Source organism: Nicotiana tabacum, chromosome 15 (genome assembly GCF_000715075.1).
Source record: "Nicotiana tabacum cultivar K326 chromosome 15, ASM71507v2, whole genome shotgun sequence".
NCBI classification, from domain to species: Eukaryota; Viridiplantae; Streptophyta; class Magnoliopsida; order Solanales; family Solanaceae; genus Nicotiana; species Nicotiana tabacum.
In genome coordinates, this window is record NC_134094.1 from 18,147,119 (window position 1) to 18,169,486 (window position 22,368).

A 22,368-nucleotide genomic window follows, 5' to 3' on the forward strand; every position below is an offset into this window, starting at 1 on the left:
ATTTCCTAAATAAATGGGATAGTTACTAATTCTGCGTTTAAAAAAAATATTTGAAGTGTGATAGCAAACTTTGCATGTGCTTACACTATGGCGTGTTATTTCTACTAGTCCACGAGCATGAGAATCTTATTTCATTATCATATATAAGTGTACTTGTTTAATTGTTCATGTATGATATGCTGTGACTGGAGGCTTGTGACCATGCCGAGCGATTCAGATTATTAGCACGTGAGTAGTCCGTGCCGTGTGTGGGAATTCTATTTCTATAATAATTTATCTGATCTATTAATTTCCTTCCTCTACAATTGTGCACATGCACCTATGGTTATCCTCTTCACTAAATTTGAGGAGTTGGTTGTAATATTGCGGTTGTGGTTGTTCTTGTTGAACTTGCAATGCGGTTCTCTTTCTTGAGACATCTTCCATATTTGGGTACACAGATTGCGCAGTTGTGGCTTGATTTATATTGATGTGGCGTGTCTGTGGGATAGTTGTGTTTAATAATATAAGGTCATTGGACCTAGAATGGGTACTATCAGGCTTGATTATGGTATATTCGGGAGGATAATATTGAAAGTCAGCTTAGGAGAGTATTATGGTTCTGGTTGGGGCGTGAGAGCTCCATGGCTAGTTGATCTAATGAGTGGTTATGAGTTTTTGATTGTTTCTTTCATCATTGGCACTGTACGAAGGTTTCAGAATGAGGTTCTGTTGAATGTGGGGTTTTATACTAGTACTTGGTTGATTTTGAGTAGTTACTGTGATCAGAAGTGGTGCTACGAGTATGCGAGTTCATGACATTGTGAGCCCGAGAGAATGGAGAGATTTATGACTGAGTGAGGACGAGGGCATGATTGTGAGAATAACTATGGGATCGGGCTGCACGCCGCAGTAGGCCATATTGGCTTTATTATAGCATGTGAGTTGTCCGTGCAGATACAAATATTGATACTATAGCACGTGAGTTGTTCGTGCAGCACGTAAGTTGTTCGTGTAGATTATAGCGCTTGGGCTGAAGGAGCCTCTCCGGAGTCTGTACACACCCCCAGTGAGCGCAGGATCTACTGAGTGTGAGTGTCGAGTACGAGTGCGAGTGCCGAGTTATTTGGGAGGATTGAGTGATTGTGAGGCATGAGTGACTATGAGGACTGAGTGATTGGGAGGACTGAGTGAAATGATACTCTGAGAGTATGCATCTGATTTTATCATTGAGTTGCATCGCATTTACATGCACATTTGATATACAGGCATAGAGATGCATTTTTCTCATGCTGTACAGTATCACATCATTCATGACTTTTTACATATATTGATATATGGGCATGGTGATGCATTTTTCACTGGTTATCTGGAAAGGAAATAAAACATCTTATTTATTATTGAAAGGATTTTGGGAAAATTATTGTTTTCAAACTTATTCATATTTTTGGCAACTCCGGTAAACGATTTGGGTTTTCATTGATGTACTTGAAAGGTAGAACTATTTTTAGAAATCATATTTTTGCTGAGCATTTGATTGTTGAGTTACTTCTGGTATTACTTATTTAAGTTGTTATGAACTATTGTTGGTTATTGAAGTTGGGACCCGATCTTGGTACAAGCTCGTCATTACTTTCAACCTAAGGTTAGGTTTGTTACTTATTGAGTACATGGGGTCGGTTGTACTCATACTACACTTCTGCACCTTGCATGCAGATGTTGGTTGCTGATGATGTTGTGCTCGGCGGAAGCCGGAATTGAAGACGTACCTGTATTTCGGTGGTAGTTGCCTCTTGTTCATGGTAGCCTTAGATTCATAAAACTCTGTTTATGTACTTTTCAAACAGATGATGTATTTACTTCATACAAGCTTTGTAAACTCTATTCTTAGAAGCTCATGATTTGTACTACCAGTTCTTGGGAAAATGTATTGGTTTTATCTATTTTCTTTTAATTAATTTCCTTATTAATTTCATTAGAAATGGATAGTTGGTAATTGCTTACCTAGCGGGTTGGATTAGGTGCCATCACGACTAGTTGGATTTTGGATCGTGACAATTAGTCAAGACATTGACTTCTAAGTCCTTGAATTGAGAATAAATATTAAAAACTCATCATCTGTGTTGCTATTACAACACTGATCCTGATTCTGTTTGCAGGGTCCACATTCATCAACTGAAGAAAGATATTCTTCCTCTTCTAGAGCCCTTAAATCTTCATCAGTTGATGAATCTTCTCTATTACTATTATCTGCTGAATTATCCCGAGAAGAATTTAACAGAATCTTGTATAAAGTGTCCTTAATATTATCATCTATGTCAAGGTTCTTAATCTTATCCTTGACTTTGCAATCTCTAGTATAATGGCCTACTCTGCCACATTTGTAACATGCATTAGGAGTATTGGATTTTATAAAATCCTTTCTATGCTTATAAGCATTTCTTCTCTTATCGTTCCGCTTGAATCTCTTATCAGAAGATCCTTTATTCTTTTTCTTATACCTATAATGCTCTTTCTGATATTTCTTATGTCTATGAGACTTTTTATTCTTAGAAATATCTAACTGTTATCTTTTATTAAGATGATGTTTCTTAATTTCCTGGCTTAACTTAATCTCATTGCATAGAGCTAAGCCTTCTTGTGTGCATACACTAATAAGCTTTTCATAGGTATAACAATTATAATCAATACTCATTGTTATTCCACGAAGAGTCTTTCTCACTCTTTCAGCAAATAGAGTTGGGAGTCCATCAATAAATTTGGACTTCCAGTGAGTGCTATTACACTCTGGTAATTCCATTAACCTGGATAAGAAAACATCCTTATATCATCTAAAATTTGTAAGAGTATTACATCTTAAATTTTGGAGCATGGTCCTTAAGGTCTCACTATTGTCTAACCATCTTCCAGAAAAGTATTCTATAATATTAAGAACTAAAGTATAGACAGAGTTTTAAACATTCTGACCATCTTCTGCCTTTATGGCGCCCATAATTTCTGTACGTTGTTCAGGTATTAAATAATTATCCCATCAACCGTTTAATTGGCCAGTAAACTCTGGCACTATCATTTCCGCAATGGTCTTTTCAGAATTTTTATTAACCTTGCAGATAGTGCTATACATAAGTATTCTATGTATTTGGGTATAAATTTGGCGGTCAGTAAAACCATCTATATTCCATTCATAGATTTTTGTGCCACTATAGTTCTGGGAATAATGAGTAGCATCAAGCTCCTCTAGGAGTGCATCTTGAGGAGTGGGCCTAGGATAATAAAACATTCTTTGGACCGGTTTGCGAACAAACTTTTCTGAGATTTTATTAATCTCATCACAGAGTTTTACTCTCCTATCTTTATCATATAAATGTTCTAAATTTAAAGGACTAATTTTTATTCCTCCAAATTTTTTATCTAATAAATTCTCTAGGTCTTCTAGACTCTTTATTTTAAAGTTTGTGATCTCAAGAGGTGGTTGGATACTGGTAGTAGCAATTTGCTCTTTGCCTTTTGTAGTGTCCTTCCTAGAAACAATCTGGAATTCCGCAATTAACATGTCCAGTCTTTCATTAATGGAAACAATTTGTTCACCCAATATATATATATATATATATATATTAGTATAATTATTCTGTGTGAGCATGATATTCAAATTTCTAGCAGTAATTTTGCCAGCATCATCATCAAACAATTTTGAGAAAGCAGTATAATAAATTACCTAATCCTTTTCTCCCATTTGAAAAGATAGTGCGGCCGTAGCTAAGGGCGAAGGTGAACTCCCTGATTTGTATTTATACAATTCATTTCACTTTTTTACGTAGTCTTACAATTTTACTACTACTATTTTTAATAATTTTTAGTTGATTTTGTTCTGATAGTATGCTTGGATGGAGGTGCTCCTGCATTCCACTTTCATCGAGGAACTGGCTCTGAAGTTTATAACTGGCTCATTCACCTTCAGGTTAACTAAATAAACTCACAACTTTAAGATATTTTATTTAAAATTTTGGCTAATCTTCAACTTTGAATTTCCAGGGTGGGGCTGGTGTGAAACCACTTCCGATTGCCAAAATCGCGCGGCTTAATCCTAATTCAACAAATATTTAGATTTCTACAACTGGAATCGAGTCAAGGTTAGATATTGTGATGTGTCATCCTATACTGGCGACATTGAAGAAGTTGACCATATAAGTTACGCTATCTTCTTACAGTGCTTGGAATTTGTATTGATGTAACTTTTCTAATTAAAAGCACCAAAACTTTTCAGGCTACTAATCTCCACTTCAGGGGTGCAAGAATTTTCCAAGCAATCATGGAGGAATTATTATACCATAAAGGGATGATATATGCTGAAAATATACGTCCCATTTCCCCTCATAGTCCCACTTATTTCTCTATAATTATATGGTTATAAATAAAAAAAAAATTTGAACTTTGATTATAGGCTATCCTTAGTAGATCTTCAGCAGGAGGGTTGGGTGCAATCCTACATTGTGACAAGTTCAGACCTTTTTTTTCCATTGATACGTAAGTTCATGAATATGAGAAAAATATCAAAAGTATGTTTTTCTTTTTAACTAATTCTTGTATGAGTTTATGCAGGAAAACTATAACTGGTGAGAGACACATTGAAGAGTATTGTAAGAGAGTTGTTGCTTTGCATGTAAGAACCATCATTTAGTAGATTGTTTTTCTTTGATTATTCTTTCTTATTTTTTATCTCAACATAACTTTATGTTGCGTTTTTTTTTATTTTCTTGTACCTTATGTATATAAAACACTAGTGAACTTGTCGCGCTTCGCGCGGTTTAGAAAAAACTTCTTTATTGAATGATCTTCTAATATTCGAATATTAAAAATAATAAAAATAGGTTATATATACCTAATTGTTTACCTTGTTATTTTATATCATGTTGGGTTTCACAAAAGGAAGGAGAAAGATAAAGAAGAGAAATTTCTTTTTATTTTCTTGGCATAAGCTATTCATAATTTACTCTTTTAGTTGCTTGACACGGGTAAACACTTTTTTATCTTTATCTTTTGATGTGATATAAAAAAAATAAAGTGAATAGGTATAATTTTTCTATTCATGAAATATAGAAATCTTATTATGACATACATGTAAAATCCACGAATATACACAAATCTTTGTGGGGAGAAACAATTGCCACTGCATGTCTACCGCCTGTCGTTATCACAATCACTTCAAACCGCGACTATTTTTTGTTCGTTTGAGATCTCTCCTCGTGTAGATTTGATATGTCCAAAAGGAATGAAACATTGGAGGGTAAAAACTTGAATGAGAATGGTGCTCTATCAAAATGAAAGAGTGTTACTTTTCTGTTTTTTGATATTGCAAGTTACAACCACATTTGGAACATATGGCAAATATTAATAAGTAAAAAGCAAAGTACAGCTATTTTAAATTGAAGGGAACTACTAACCATTTCACTTTTGGAGATTGAAAATTTTAATTGGACCGCATTAAAAATATTACTAAATTGTATTTTAATAAATTTAGCTAAAATAGGAAAGATAAAAATATCATAAGTAGCCAAACATAAATAATTTCTATAAATTGATAAAATCTCAATTTTTTTCAATGATATCTATGAGTGCAATTTTGGTCTTTCAAGCACCATATATGACACAACCTATGTATGAGGGCGTGCAAATGTTCCAACTTCTAGGCAACCTATTAAAATATGGTCTTAAGTACCCTGCCTTACAATGATCCTCATTGTCGTTATGCAGGTCCACGCCTGCCAAAGGAGATGTCATTTCATTCTTCACAGACAATACTTGAGGAAGAATATTTAAACTTATAGTATAAAGTTATCTTTGAAAACAAAATGAATTGGTTAATATCCTCAATACGGAGTATTTAGCAATAGAAAATATGAGCATTTCAACAAAGAATGAGATTACTATGAAACGTTCCATTTACATTAAATCTTTAAAGCTATTAAATGCATGTAATGGGTGATGCATTTTCCTTCTGCATTTATATATCTTTAATCTCCATAAATCTTGACCAAACAATTCCATAAATGCACCTCCTCATAATAAATCCCACCATATTATAAAGTATAAACAGAGGTAAAAAAGGCATTCAGCCTTATTGAACAGTTCCTCCATCATAGTCATTTTTTAAGTTAAATACAAATTGAGAAGTAGTTTAAATATATCAAATAAGTAGTTTAAGTCGTGGAAATGGCAATGTATCATTATTGATGATCAAAGACCATACATATTGATTAAATTAAAAGAAATGCTATTTATTTAATAAATAGACAGGTAGACTAAAAAAATCATGACTATGCTTAACAGAAAGTCCACATACGTTTGTATAAGCTCACCAATATACAGTCTCCCTCCATATCTTATTTAGGCACACATTTTATTTTTCAAACTTTTTGCTATAAACTTCACATAATTATCAAGTGATGCCATCTGAAGGTTTTAAAGTCCACCAATCCATTCTTAAGATACATCACAGATCTTTGTCCTGAAAAGTGAAAACCGTTGAGGTTGAGAAGAGCTTTCCTCAAAGCGGCAACTTAATCACTTCACTTTACCAGCCTCATTTCTCAATAGAGTCCTGTAAATGTCTGGTGTCCTTCTGGTTTAAAATTATACAGCATATACAAAGCATGTAGATTTTCTGTATTTCATTAGAAAAGAGTGTTGTAAATTTTAAGTTATATGGAACCTCTATATAAGACCCAAGAAAATACATAATTTAACATCATTTTCATACCTTTATCGGGATGTAATTTATGTCAGACAACCTTTGTAAGTTTTCTATGAAATAATGGACACAATCTGGAAACAGAAGGTCATTACAATGCAAATAAGCTTATACAAGTCAAAAACCGTGTGAGAGAAAACTTAGCCAGGGAAAAAGGAAGAACTACTATTTGCTAAATTACCTAACAAAAGATCAAATGTAATTGCGACCGAAACAAAATCTTAAGCCAAAGCAATAATACATTCAGACTTAGTCATGTGCGAAATACTTAAGCAAGAGAATAATCCAACCTATCAACAAAATGACAAATTGAACATAACACATTCAAACTTTAAGAAGAAGATTGGATAAGCGGAAGATTCATTTAAACATCACCAAGAAACAATCGAAGTTAATGAGGCTTTTAAGTTAATAATACTAATATAGCAAGAATTTTGTATAGTCAAATGAAAATGAAAAGTAACAGGATCTATCCAATATTAATATCTGAGGTTACAATGAAAATCTAACGTACTCTAAACTCCTTATCAGTAAACTATAATCAATATTTATAAACATAAAATAAGACCAATGGTCATTAGTCATCACTATTAAATTAAAACTCTTGCCTAACCCTTAATAATGACAAATTACACTTAATTCTGCCTATGTCGCCTCCTATATGTATTTTTTTGTGAGCATCTTCTTCTCTGGCTTTTGTGCTTTACTTTTTCTCTCTTATTTCTAGCACTATTTATGTGATATTGATTTTGTATTTTCACTACCTTCATTCCTTTCTTCATCGCTGCTACAACTGTTGGTGAGTCTTAATCTTCGTTTGTTTTTCCTTCATATTTTTTCCAATTTGGTATTTACATGGATATGGATAACAAGGTAGTTAGTTTTCTTCCTCCTTAATTTTATTCAATCATAAATAAATTATATACACATATATGATCAATCTTTATCAAGTTGAGCTAAAAGGCATGAAAAAATTGCTACTGATTAGGGATAAATAACGACCAATTTATAGTATAGCAATTAAACAATCATTTATGCCACATAAAATTATGTCGTGATTAGATAGAAGTTTTAGATGTTTCTTATTGCAAATTCTCTCACAGAATTTAAGTTAGTTCAACTGCGTGTTCTTGAAACAAATTGTGTAATCAAAATAAGGAAAGAACTTTGGTAGAGCAGAATAGATTTAGACAGTATCATAAGTTTATTTTTAAAAATATAATTTACGCCATTAGGAGGCGTAGTCCTTATATTGCTAACCAAAATTACAGCATAACAGAGGAGGGCATCAACCAAAAGTTCAGTATCATAAGGTTTTATAGGAAAATATGTTAATTTTGATTGGTTCTTGGCAATTTTGGAGTACTATTAATTTTATAACCTCCCATTAATGCTCTCTGACCGTGAGTTTTATTTTTTTCTTTAGCCTTCTATGTTACGTGTTTCGGTGTCTACGTCAAGACGATCTTATTTTGAAAATCAGTTCGTAATGCTTTGAGTTTGAACGCCAATATTTGAGGCTATAATGACAGTCTAATATAGTTTAAGCTCCATATCAGTAAAATACAATCAACATTTGTAGACATCGTTGACAAACACTTTTACCATTAAAAGTATCAGTAAAGCAAAATTCTTGTACTCCATATCGGACACACCCTCAGTTATCAATTTTGAAAAAGTTATTTATATTAGAATCTTTACACCCTTATGCAAAAAGCAAATAAGTTAAGAATCTCCGGAGCGTACCTCAAATACGAATGGAGAAAGGTCAAACTGAAATTTTTCACGGCCTTTTGTTGGTTTAAACTACCATCTATCAACCTAAAAAGAAAAACAAAACATGTGCTCAACTCAATTGTTAGAACTTAAAGGGTCTAACATTTAAAAGGCTGAAAATATATGGAAAGAAGGCATAGTTGGTAAAGATTAACTTTAAAAGGATTACATACCGGCAAATGTTGAGTAAATTTGCAGCATTTCATGAATCCATGGGCAAGGTCAACCTATAGGGCATATTTTTGAATATTTCATGGCGACATAAGCAGTTGTTATGCTGGCAAAGGAGTGAGTCAAAGACATAGCGAAATTAAAAATCAAAGCGAAAGTAACTGGTAAACGCAAATTGAAAATGACCGTAAGGAAGAATTACATACCGGCAAGTGTTGAGTAAATTTGCAGCATTTTCTGAATCCGTGGGCAAGGTATTGGGCATATTTTCGAACACTTCATGGGCGTCAAAATAAGCAGCTGTTATGGTGACAAATCAGTGAATCAAAGTTAGAGGGGAATTAAAAATTAAAGTGAAAGTAACTGAAAAACGCAAATTGAAAATGACCGTGAAGAAAGAGTTTAGAGATTAGTGGAGGAATTAAAGTAAATCAACAAACGTGAAGCAAAAGCAGTGTAGAATAAAAAAGAGGGAGGAGAAAGAGTATAGAGAATTTTAACAAAGGCAAACGAAAAGAACAATAGGAAAATAGAAAGATAAAGGAGGATGAATACTGAGATAGAGGGAGGAAAGGAAACAGAGAGAGTAAAAGCATCTGTTGGAAAAGAAACAGCTGTTTTTTAAGCGTTATATATTTTTGGTTTTTGATAGTAAAAAATTAAAGAAAATAGCAAAAAATCATAGAAAAAGATAATGGCAGTTCCTATTGAATGGGAGCGCCACCTAACAACGTTAGGGCCCTCAATTATAGATATATATAGATTGTTGACTCTCTTTTGGGGTGTATTTAGGGATCAGCTAAGAACCTACCACTCTCTTGCACCTCCTTCAGCTTAGACCCAAGTTTGGTAAGAACGATTTTATTTATTTTGTAACTAAATTAGCCAACATGATCTTTCTAACTAATAAGTATACAATCCAATGATTTGACAGTGCTTCTTCCCTCAGTATGCAGCACAACGTATTTGCACGCCACTTTTCATCATCAATTCGGCCTATGATTCTTGGCAGGTTAGAAGATCAATTTCTATATATGATAGTAACTAATAAGGTTCTGGATTTATTTTGTTTTCCTTTAAATTCTAAATTAAAGGGTTTGACTTTTGATTCTTAAATATTAGATAAACAACAGTTTGGTTCCTGAAAGTGTTGACCCTCAACATGTTTGGGATACTTGCAAGAAAGATATAAATAAATGCTCACCAAGTCAAATCCAAACTCTCCAAGATTTTAGGTTGACATTCTTAGAGGCATTGAAGGAATTAGGACCAAGTATATCAAGAGGGTATTTCATATCTTCTTGCCATTTCAACAATGGCATTGAAGTAGAAAGCTATTGGTCCGATAACAACTCTCCAACAATACCTAACAAGGTCATATTTTCATTTCTTTTATTCTTTATATTACTATAATTTTTCAGCTTTCTTGTGTTGTTATTTGACAATAACTCATTGTACTGCAGAAAATTGCTGAAGCTGTTGGAGACTGATTTTTTGGTAGAAGTGGATTCCAAGGGGTTTACTGCCCCTATCCTTGTGGCAGATATTGCCAATAGGGGTTGCTCTTGTTGTACTACTAGCTATTTCAGATGGTTTTTGTATTTTTATGTGAGGATTATATAAAAATACAACTAGCCGATGTTGGTTATGATTGTTCTTCCAAATTTATGTATTATTGCAAAATATTAATGTTTGTTTTGTTTTCACTTCAACGTGTTTTTATATATAATATTTAATTGTGTGTGTGTACGTGCAACCCCTATTTTCCCTTGAAAACAAAATTGCAAACTGAAAATTTTATATCGTTCAAAATAAAAGTTTCACCATATGTAATAATCAATTGATAGAAGAAAACATTCAATGTAGGTTAATTAACGCATGCATGCGATGAATGTTTCCTGCACTTTTCTGAAACTCCAAAAGGAGTAAACAAATTTGGACCTTACGTTACAAAATTAAGGACTTATTTATGAGCCATTTCTTGTCTCACATAAACTTGATAAAGCATTACCAATCAGAACAAAATTATTTGGCAGACACAACTTGACTAGTAAATTGCGTAAGCTAACTTAGTTTTTATTTATTTCTTGAAAGTATTTCTATTCTTTAATTTGCTGCTATATCTATTTAATGATTTTTTATTTTATTTTATACCACTAATGTATGTAATAATTTTAGTTAACCTATCGATTAGTTCCTTTTCCATTTCATCTACAAGACTTTAAATGTTCTTTTTATTCAATGTTTATATATAACTCCCGAGTAAATGAAAAACTTTTCTGATAATTTATCATAGATTATCTTATAATCAATTTATGTAAAGTAATATGTATTGATAATGTTTTTCATCCAAAATTATTATTCTCAATAAGGTAAGTCTTTTTATACATGCGTAATTAAAAACCACATTTACATTTCGTTTCATTCTAAATATGATTGCCTGTTTGCATTTGAATGGAAGGATTTGGGCATGTAAATTTTAAATTCACAAGTGTAGTTACTCGTCATTTGCTATACATATGCGCAAGAATAGGCCTCCCCCATATACCAGTAGATATTTTTACTTTTTTATGTGGGTTAACACTTAAAAAATATGCCTGCTAATAAGCTGCCAATTAGTTTATGTTTCAGAATATGGTTACCAAAATTTTTTTTATTGGTACTAACAGATGTATTATTTTGCAGGAGATATGTATCCCGGGAAAAAAAAATGCGTTTTAAGCAAATTATGGTGGTGTTGCAAATTTGTATTTTTATATTAATTTTATTTCCTGAGATATTGGTAAACTGTAGAACTCCCGAAGAAACGAAGTTAATTTGCTATCTGGTATGCAGGGAAGACTGGGGGGGTTTATGGATGGGACTTTACTAAGAACCTTACTCAAGAACAGATTAATGAAAAATGCAGAAGGGGAGAAAGATTTAGGCCATGTGAAATTGATGGAGAATTGATTTTGTAATTCATTATAAATATTTTTTTCTTATATAATTCTTGTCACATGAGATCGGGAAAACATAATACAGGATATTTATAAATAAAATATGAGATATCTTTGTAAGATTATTTTCTTCTATTCAAATTTTGAACAGACATAGGAGATCATTTTCTTTGATATTTATTGGTCAGCACTGTCATTATCCAAAATTACAAAAAGATCGTTACTGCCAACGTTAATCCTCAAAAAAATAATTATTTTTATGACTTTATAAATAATAAATAAATAAATAGATTAAAAGCGATATTTTAAAAACACAGTGAATGGAGTGGAACTACAGAAAACATTGACTTTTTAGAAAGGTGCCAATTAGTCCATATTTTAGAAGAGCTAATTACCAAGAATTTTTATTGGTGCTAACAAAAGTATTATTTTGCAAGAAAATTTTATATCAACAGAAAAAAAAAAGATTGTAAGGAAATTATGGCAGTATAGCATATTTTTATTTTTGTCTTAACTTTATTTCCCGAGACATTGCATAACTGTAGAACTCCTGAAAAATTGAAGCTCCTTTGCTCTACTTGCTGCGTTTCATTATACTTCTATATAGCCTAGGTTAGTTTTGTTCTACGCTTAGGGATTGTCACGATATTTTCTGGTTATCCTTAGTGATACTTAGCCCGTTTGGATCTGTCACGTATGGCATGTGTTGTGTATGCAAGTGACAAGTCCGTGGTTAGAGGCAAGTTTTCTAGATTCAGAGTGCATGCTCCGTTAATTCATTCTAGTGGTAGCGGATCTTTCTCATGCTTTCATATATTTTAGACATTTATATTAATTCAGAGAATGCCTCAAAGTTCTATGTGTTCAGATTTCAATAGAGACTCATGACTTGACTAGTGGGTTTAGCTTTTTAGACGTTTTATCATTTGAATAGTTATTCAGTTTTTTAGTCAATTATATTTAAAGATTTTATTAATAGTTAATGACTTGATAATCACTCACGTACTGAGCTAGAACATGATTCTCTCAATGGGTAAGATAGGTCTGAGTATCATCACGTCCCACCCCAGTGTGTCACCTACAATACATAAATCTTCAAATTATGCACAGGCCTAAGGAACCCTGCATTAAATTGTATTCCTACCTGTTAAGGCAAAGTTTGGTAGGTAAAACTTAAAAAGAGGGTCAATATCTGTATTTCCATTTTCTGTTATGGAAAAAGAAGTACTGATTAAAGAACTGCTAAGGAGCCGTTTGGTTCAAGAGATTAGGTGGGATATTCCGATATAAATTTTGAGGTTAAATTTTTCCGCGTTTAATTGGAGGTATTAACTAAAACCAATATTATTTTATACCGAAATTTTAGTATAGCTTACTCATTCCATTTGAAAGGTAGAATTAACTATCCAGGTAATTATAATCCTAGGATATCCTAGTTTAAACCACATGACCCCTAACAGTTTTAATCCTAGTTCTTGAAGCTCTTTCTTTGCAGGCTGCTATAATTAGTTTAGTTTTGTCACATGTTTCTACAAGGAATAGGCACCCATATTCTAGTTTTTCCTTTTTTTCCTCTCTTGAAGTTACTATCTGGTATACAATTTTTTTAACAATAAAAGAAGAAACTAAAAATAGGCTGTTGTAAGCGACTGATGTTGTAACATGGATCTATAATAAAGAAATCCCCAATATGGTGTAGTATTTTAATGAACTTGGCTCGAAATGTTTTTTGAAACTCCTTCTACTGGCTGCTAAAATTGGTTATTGAAAGAAGATTGGTTGACTCGATCACGTTGCATGGTTATACGTTCCATTCTGATGTATAGAGAAATAGAGTCACATGCATGGGCAGAATTTCCTCTGTCCTGTAAAATATAAATTTTCATCAATATGAGCAATAAAAGATCACATATGCATTACTATGGATACAAGAAGAACATCCTGAATGTGGTAAAGTTGGCCAGAAATTTCCTCTCCCCCTCCCCCCTCCTGAAGTCCCCATCTCGTATTCAATTTTGTTTTATATATGTCAACAAAGGGTTAGAAATAGGCTGTATTCACTTCTTCTTTACAGCTAGAGAGAGAAGAAAAAAATATCCCTAAACTTATTTGAGCTGCTTCTTCAACTTCAAGTCTGAGTAAGATAAAAGCCGAGAGTACGTAAGATAAACAACATTAATCCCAATATATCATAATCATAGTCTTCCAATCACTCAATCATTGACGGATTTCAAGAAATAGGCTAAATATATGTTTTTTCAGCAGAAATAGGCTATAGACATTCACTAAATTTACAATCTTGATCTTACTTGATCAATTCGATCTTAAAATTTTTGGTTATTCTTGTCTACTCTGATTGTAGAGACAAACAGAGTCACACGCATAGGCATTAACATCTTTGTCCTGCAAAACATAAATGTGCTCCAAAATTAGAAAGCAAGAGTCACATATTCAACAAGATTTTTAGTAACCAAGTTAAATATGATTTGTCATACAATTCGATTATAAGCAGTTCAAATATTAAGCATGTAGTTGACCGATTTATTTTATTGGGTGTGGAATTTGAAAGTAAGGGTATCACATGCGACTAGTTAACCTCTAAATCGTACGGACTCTTCATTTTTGTGCCGCACCCATCTCGACACGGGACGGGAGCGGGATACGTCCCGAATTTAGTCAACTAATTTCGAAAACTTTGACTTGAGTCCATCGACAAATTTGGAGGGAAATTGAGATTTTGATTTCTCAAAATTAAAAATAAAATAGATTTAAGACGTCGGAAATGACATACCTTCAATATTGTAGCACTTTTTGAAAGTACAAGAGGGGAATGGTGAACTATACGCCTATTAAAAAATTGGTCGACTACGGTATAGGCTTAGTCGACTGATACAGAGACAGCCTGCACAGATCTTTCTTATCATACTGTCATGGGTAAGTGGCCCAGAAGGGCCGTCATGAGATAACGGGAATAAAACATAAGGGAATACTAGATATAGGACGACCCAACATGATATAGAAACTTATACATGTGACATACGGGCCTATAAGGCCGACATGATCATTTGTATACTCAAGACATAGGCCGATAAGGCTGTACAAGTATCCATATACATGTCATATGTTTACAAGCCTCTAAGAGTACATAAATGTCATAAAGGTCGGGGCAGGGCCCCGCCATACCAATCAATACATATTCAAATTATACTGACCAAATAGGCAATTCCGGAGCAAGTGGAGTACACAAACACCTTCTGCTTAGCTGATATCCTACTAGGAGAACTCTCAACCTGTCTATCGGGATCTGCGGGCATGAAACGCAGCGTCCCCAGGCAAAAGGGACGTCACTACGAATAATGTACCGAGTATGTAAGTACATAATAGACATGAAAGAAACATGAAGTAAAGAACTCAACCTGTAAGTCTGAATAGCTTTGTGAATCATGAAAATACTTATAATGTCATGTATATGCATATAAATGTCATATCATGCATAGGTATATGCGTACATAACATCATCAAGCCTCTGAGGGCATCCCATCATATCATCTCAGCCTCTGTGGGCAAAATCATAAACGTATACCAGCTGATCAGGTGGTGATGCATATATAATGCCATAACCTTTCCCTATACCCCATAACCTCTCCTCATATCCCATATACATATAATATACGCGTATATAACGACATCTGGTCATGGGTCAATGTATATGTATAAATGAATGCAATGCATAAGGAAGTAAGTCAATAAGATCTCTTGGAATGTTATAAAATCAATATGCCTTCGGATAAACTTTAGCAACTTACGTATTTTTCTGAGACCCATGAATAGAAGATATAATAATAGGACACATGGGGAATCAAGAATATAGGCACCCATAAAACTTCTATGAATAGAGTCATTTATGAATGTTGTACGTTTGCTCGTTTCGTTTGTATCATATGGATCATGCCAAAAAGAAAGAATGTGTGAGCACCTAATTTTTGACTATATTTGAGATTTTTTAACACTTTTTAGTTGTTAATAATTTTAAGTTTAATCTACATATTTTAACCTTTATTTCACTTATTTTAGCAGGTTTATTTGATAAAATTAAAATCATACAAAAAGAGTCACATTTTTAGATATTAGTTGTGTTTTATTTGCAAAAAGAAAAGAAAATTTACAAAAAATATATGTTTCTTTTAATTTGGTAATACTAATAATTTTATAACTTTTCTTAGTAGTTTTTTATATTTTATCTAGTTTAAAATATTAGTGTAGTAATTTAAAATTTAGATTACCTTTAAAAAAAAGATTAAAAAAGGAGCCAATGGAAAATTGTCACATGGCAAAAGATTCTCTCTTATCATCATCTGATAACTAATTCACATGCACTTTTCCAATAATTTCCTACAAATAACACCTACCCTAGAAAAATACACAGACACACAAAAGGGTAAAGGAGGAATAGATCTGAAAATAGAGAGAGGGGGAAGGAAGAGAAAGAGAAAACAGCAGCCATAGCTCTCACTCTCTTTGAGAAAAATCTCCAATTTCCTTCACTATCTGCAAGTCAAGCCCGTCACTCTTAAAACAATCAGGGATTCACCCAAAAAAAAAATCCCAAAAAAAGAACGACCCCCAATTTCAAGAACAAACTGACCCACCTCCAGCAACAAGCAGCTGATTCACCCCCACCTCTCTTCACCTCACCGATGCCGGCGTCCAGCCGGAAAACCCAAGAGCTAGCGAATCCACCCTTCTCCATATCCCAACAACCCAAGCGCACTCATGTAGATACACAAGACAGAACACGACTGCTGCTTTCTTGGAAAAAACACGCACACTCCGCTCCAATCTCTGCTATTTTCTCATGCTTCGTTGTTTTGCAAAGAAAGCTGTTTCTTCCGATTCAAGCTTAATTTGAGAGATGGGTTTGGATGTGAATTCCCTATTTGAACTCGAGATGAGTCGTCCGTAAGTGTCGTGGTTCGGCTAGCAATTCTTGTTGCCGAGATTTCGGGTTTCTTTGCCGAGCTCGAGTCGCGATTCATTTCTCCGGCGTATTTCGGGACCCGATTTGGTGCTAGTGTCCATTTGCTCACTGTACGCCCTACCATGGAGTTTTTTTCTTCTTAATATATTGAAGAGATTTCTACTTTAAGGTCTACTCTTTTCCCACTGTTAATATTGTTTCATGAATTGTTGATTTGTGTTTTCCTTGTTCATTTATTTAATCTTGCTGCAGTTGTTTTTCTATAAATAAAAATTCATTGAACTTTACATTATGAATTATCAATGTCCCTTATAGGTTAGGCTTCATATTTTACATAAAAGAATAAGAGAAAAGTAAAGGTTTGTTTGCACTTTCGTCAAAATATATCTCTGTTTGGGATCATCAATACAATTAAGTAACGTTTTAATTTTTCTTTGACCAGGAGTAGAATTTTGATGTAGTCTAGTTATTTGGATTTAGAAAGTTACTTTTAATTAGATTTATAAAGGGCTCGGTTTAAATGCATGAAATAAGAAGTAAAAATGAAATGAGCGATTTTGAACATCGTAGTTTGCTTTAGGCGCGATTCATAAATAAATCACCGTGACTATGGGTACGGTTCACGTGGCATAGTCATGATACGTAATTCCAATTCGGGTGTGCATTTCATATGACCCGACTATAACTTAGAATATTAATAAAGTAAATATGTCGTAAATCGCGGGTGCATTTCATGTAGCGCGATTTGCAACGTGTACAAAAAAAAAAAGCGAGTGCGTGATATCACGACTTGTTCAAACAAATTTCATAAATATTAAAAGCGGTTAAAAATTTAAAAATGCACCATGGGTCTAAAACATGTAATCAGATAATTAAGCCAGATATTAATTGTTAAGTGACCGTGCTAAAACCACAGAATTCGGGAGTGCCTCACACCTTCTCCCGGGTTAATAGAATTCCTTACCCGGTCTTCTGTGTTCGCAGACCATAAATAGAGTTAAATTTTCTCGATTTGGGATTTAAAATAAATCGGTGACTTGGGACACCATAAATTATTCCAAGTGGCGACTCTGATCGAATAAATAATTTCATTTCGATTAATGTCACTTAAATTGGAAAAACTCCCTTATGCCCCGGGAAAAAGGAGGTGTGAAAGCTCTGGCGACTCTGTTGGGGATCGAACCCAGAATCTCTGGTTCGGGGTTCAGAATTCGAGCTTAGAATAATTGTTATGCTTGACTTTCTTGTGATTGTCTGATATTACATGTTTGGGCCTAATATGCTAATTGCCGCTCTTTACCGCTTTGTCATTGCCGTGAACTGTATATAAAACTGCTACGATACCCTTCTTCTCTCTGAGTCTTATATATCTTCTATGAAGCGTGCGCTTCGCGTAGCTTCTTTTCTGTTAGAGTCATACCCTAATTTTAGAACGAGGATCGGACAAGTTGCAAAGCCGGTGAAGCTTCTGTATTTTCGGTACGCTGTCCCCCCATCGGCTCAAGTTGTCCGCTCAGGTAAGCCAGGTCTAGAACAATACACCCAGGGTTCAAACCTAGAATAACATAACCTCATGCCGGATCCCTAGTAGGTACGTTTGTTTGCATCACGTGCATTTTGACTTTGGGAACTCAACACAGGGGTTGGGTCTGTCTAGGACATGTGTACCCAAATTTAAAAAGACCATCCTGATGCATCTTACGTGCTACTTGCGCAATTATTTGTTTCGGCTTGCATGTTGACTGGCTTCTAGAATAGGGAAAAAAATATTAAAAAAAACGAAAAAAAGAGCCAAATTTTTTTTTTAAAAAAAGGAGAAAAGAAAAGAAGCCAACGTTTCAAAGGTCATGTTTCCTCAGTTCCGTCAAAACTGGGAGAACTACGCGGGTCTGATTCTCATCGGATGTGAGATACGTAGGCAAACCTAATCGGTTCCGGCCCCCATTTTTTTAAAATCCAAAAAGATTTTCCTTTAATTCCTTCTTTAGAAGTCTTTTTTATTTAGAAAATCCCAAACAAATAAAAAATAAGAAAATTTTTAAACCAAAAAATATTTTATTTGTAGGAGTCTTTCATTAGAAAAAGAAAACAAATGATATCAAAATCCAAAAAAATATTTTCTACCTTTTTTAGAAGTCTTTTTCCCAAAATTCAAAAACAAAAAATCAAAAATACAAAAAATATTTTCTTTCTTCTTTAGAAGTCTTTTTTTTTCAATTTTTTTTTAAAAAGAATAAAAAACAAAAATCAAAAAACCAAAACCAAAAATACAAAAATATTTTCTTTCCTCTTTAAAAGCCTTTCTTTCGAAAATTTAACAAAAAAAAAATTGCAAAAAGTACATATTCTTTTCCTAAATGCTTTCATTGTCTAAGTGTTTTTAAAAGTAAAAAAAAAGTGTTAGCTTATTTACCTATTCATAATTCTTCCGAACTACGCAAGATCTGATTTATGTTCCCACATGATATGTAGGCAACCCACATCAGGTTCGATCGATTGATTTTAAAAAAAAAAGAAAAAAAAAAGAGAAAGGAAAGAAACAAAAAAAAAGAGTAAAAGAAAAATAAAGAGCGTTTATTTTAACATGCTTGTTGTTTTGAAATAAAAGCTAGCCAAAGGTGAGCGATTTGTTGGTTTTCGATGGCAAGTCACAAAAACAATCTCAGATCTCTCGAAAATAAAAATATCTTCTCAACCAATTGAACAAGTACCATTGTTGTTGATCCAAGGTCACGAAAAGGCAAGTAGGCAATTTGGCGGTGAAAAATTGAAAATGGAGGCAAATGTGGGGTTGACTTTACCAGATTTGAGCAATAGGACATGGCCTGCTCGGGATGATTGTCAAAATTTGAGTGTTGAATCCAAAACAATCAAAATGGTTAAATGCCGTAGTAATGCTGATGTGCGAATGTGTGGCTAAGATGCCGCTTAGTAACTGGAAAGTCACTCCTCTTTTGGCCAAGGTAGCTTATTTTGTTGTCTTTTCTTTTTCTTTTTGTGATTGGACCCTGCTATCCTTTATTCAATAAAAAAGTAGTCAGTCATTTGGTATTTATTTTTTTGCATAGTTCTTTTCACACTAGTTCTAGTGACATGACATGCATGCGAAAATTTTGGCCAGACCTTATAAAACTGATTTAGTCTTGAATTGGATAAACGTGAGATAGAGACACTTTTGAAGATGAATATAGACATGAAACTTTTGGAAAATAAACATGAGCCAAGTTTTCATGGAACCAAAGCAGTCATGCTCATGGAAGTTAAGGATCCCTACCTTTTGAATCATTAAAAAGATCGGGCTTAAGGATAATCGGACGGGTTGAAGTCTGTTTAGCACTAAAAGACAAAGTATTTTCAAAAGAAGGTGTATTCCAGACAACTTGAAACTGATCAGTTTAGTGGCAAAATGCATCTTCTACATCAAGACAAAACCCAAGAAAAGTCACCCAAATTGACAAGGGTCATTCACTGCTAAGAAAGTATTACTCGTACAGCTTTACACTGAAAAAGACCTAGAAAACGACATGATTGGCATTCCCGAGGCTGGGAGGCCCTCTTTCTGCTGCCCAAACAATTTATATCCTTTGTTACCCATTTTGAGCATGTGTTATTTTCTTTGACCACCCTCTTTTGGAATCAAGTTTAGAGTCAAAAGTCAAAAAACTAAATAAAATAAAGAATATTAAAAAAATAAAAAGAAAAGTCCATACCCCAGGAGTACATATTGGGCAACTCTTAGAAAATTCAAGTGAAAAAAAAGAAAAAAGAAAAGAACAGTCAAAGGTCCATACCCCCAGAAAATAAAAGCTGGGGCAACTTGTTTAAAAAAAAGGTAATAAAAGAGAAGAAAAAAAATAAAAAAAGAAGACAAAGAAAAAGAAATAAAGATGAAAAAAAAAAGTTAGGTCATATGTTTGAACTACGTTAGACCTGATTCCTTAAAAAAAGGATACGTAGGCAGCCTTACACGGTTCTGTCCAACCAAATAAGAATTAAAAAAAAAAATCCAAAAATTCCCAGTATCAGAAACTGGGACAAAGATTTTATTCCACTTTTGAAAGAGTCGATTCCAAGAGTTGTAAGTCTACAACCCCTCATTTTGAGTGTATTTTGAGCCTTATGCCGTCCTTTCTTTCCAACCTTATCCAAAAACCTTCCGAATAAAGACCTCCCGATATGCCTTCAAGAATGCCAAGAGAAGCATGCAATAAGCAATGGTTGTCACGTAACATAAAACACTGTCAGTTGCTCACACTAGAAAGCAAAAGAAAAAGAAAAATAAAGAAGAAAAAATAAGAGAGTCTTACTAGTGAAAACCCTTACGGGCACTATAAGACGACGGTAAGCAGAGATGAATAAATGAGAGAGACTTGTTCGTGAAAACCCCTCGGGGCACTATTAGTCGATAGTGAGTCGTGAAGCTGATGCAAAGGATTGGCACGAACAAGCCCGACTTCAAAATCATAAGAATGGTAAAAGGGAAGATTTGGTCAGTTTGATAGATCAGACCGTTAAGTCCAAAATGCATGTCATGATCATTAAGGCTAGCTATTGAAAAAAAAAACTCTTCCTTCTGTCCTTCCCGACAGGGGCACTTCTTGTTAATACTGTTTATTTGCACCATTGTGTCCCTTCACTCTGAGTCAGTCCTTGTCAAAATAAGTAAGAAAAGATTTCAAAATCTGCTACCAGCTTTTCAGTTGCACAAAGTAAATTTGGCCAGCACACTCAGTTGTTACTGTCAACATGCCTTGAGGATTCACGCAAAGGCTTCCCCCCAAAAGATATCAGCCTATTCGGGTAAAGCAAGCAAAGATAACCTTAAGGTTAATCAGAGATTCTCTGTAGTACCGAACAATGACTATGAAGTATGTACATTGTGCAAAAGGCTCTTACCAGTTGTGATTCTCTCTGACAGACAAATTGCTCCAAAAACAAAGCCATTCAAGATATCAGAAAAGGTTATCCAAGAAAAGAAATCTCTTTTTTGAGATAAGGCTAATTGAGCCACAAATACAAATGGTACTGAGTGTGAAACAATCAGGGTTGATGCAGAGCAAAAAGTCTCTTGAAACTGACTTAAGCTGATTGAGCAAAAGCCAAGCTGCCCAAGACTCAAGGCCACAAACCGACCACTACTTTTAAAAATGACAAATTTTTTTTTGTTTGAAACAGGAACAAAACAGTGCAAGGAAGTTGGTTCAAAAACAAAAAAAAAAGAGAAGAAAAGAAAGAACAAAAAAAGAAGAAGAGAAGAGCCGACAAAGGGAAGTTTCTCAAATCTTTGCCTTTATCTGTCTTGCTAGTGTGCATAAATGTTGCCATTTCTCTTCACATTTTTCCTCCTAGGATAAAAAGTCCTAGTCTAATGGATTTTCTCCCAATAAAAATCTTAGTCTGATGAATTTTTCTCCTAAGATAGAAGACCTAGTCTGATGAACTTTCTCCTAGGATCGAAGTCTTAGTCTGATGAATCATTCTCCTAAGATAGAAAACCTAGTCTGATGAATTTTTTCCTAGGATAGAAATCTTAGTCTGATGAATCTTTCTCCTAAGATAAAAAAAGGAGCTAGTCTGATGAATTTTCTCCTAGGATCAAAATCTTAGTCTGATGAATCTTTCTCCTAAGATAGAAAACCTAGTCTGATGAATTTTCTACTAGGATAGAAATCTTAGTTTGATGAATCTTTCTCCTAAGATAACAAAAAAAGACCTAGTCTGATAAACTTTCTCCTAGGATCGAAGTCTTAGTCTGATGAATCTTTCTCCTAAGATTG

The 22,368-nt window shown here is 33.9% G+C and overlaps 1 long non-coding RNA gene and 1 pseudogene across 2 annotated transcripts; one reads left to right on the plus strand and one right to left on the minus strand.

The window, feature by feature from the left end:
• Nucleotides 1-3,530: 3,530 nt before the first annotated feature.
• On the plus strand, nt 3,531-10,230 carry LOC107821613 (pectin acetylesterase 8-like; annotated as a pseudogene).
• On the minus strand, nt 6,250-9,362 carry LOC107821614 (uncharacterized). Of its 2 annotated transcripts, XR_012699512.1 has the most exons (6): nt 9,230-9,362; nt 8,881-8,974; nt 8,677-8,780; nt 8,474-8,548; nt 6,737-6,801; nt 6,250-6,640 (listed from the first exon to the last, which is right to left on the minus strand). It is a non-coding gene; the product is annotated as an uncharacterized LOC107821614 (long non-coding RNA). The 2 variants fall into 2 exon arrangements; XR_001656178.2 differs by lacking the exon at nt 9,230-9,362 and having other exon boundaries at nt 6,252-6,640; nt 8,881-9,221.
• Nucleotides 10,231-22,368: the final 12,138 nt, after the last annotated feature.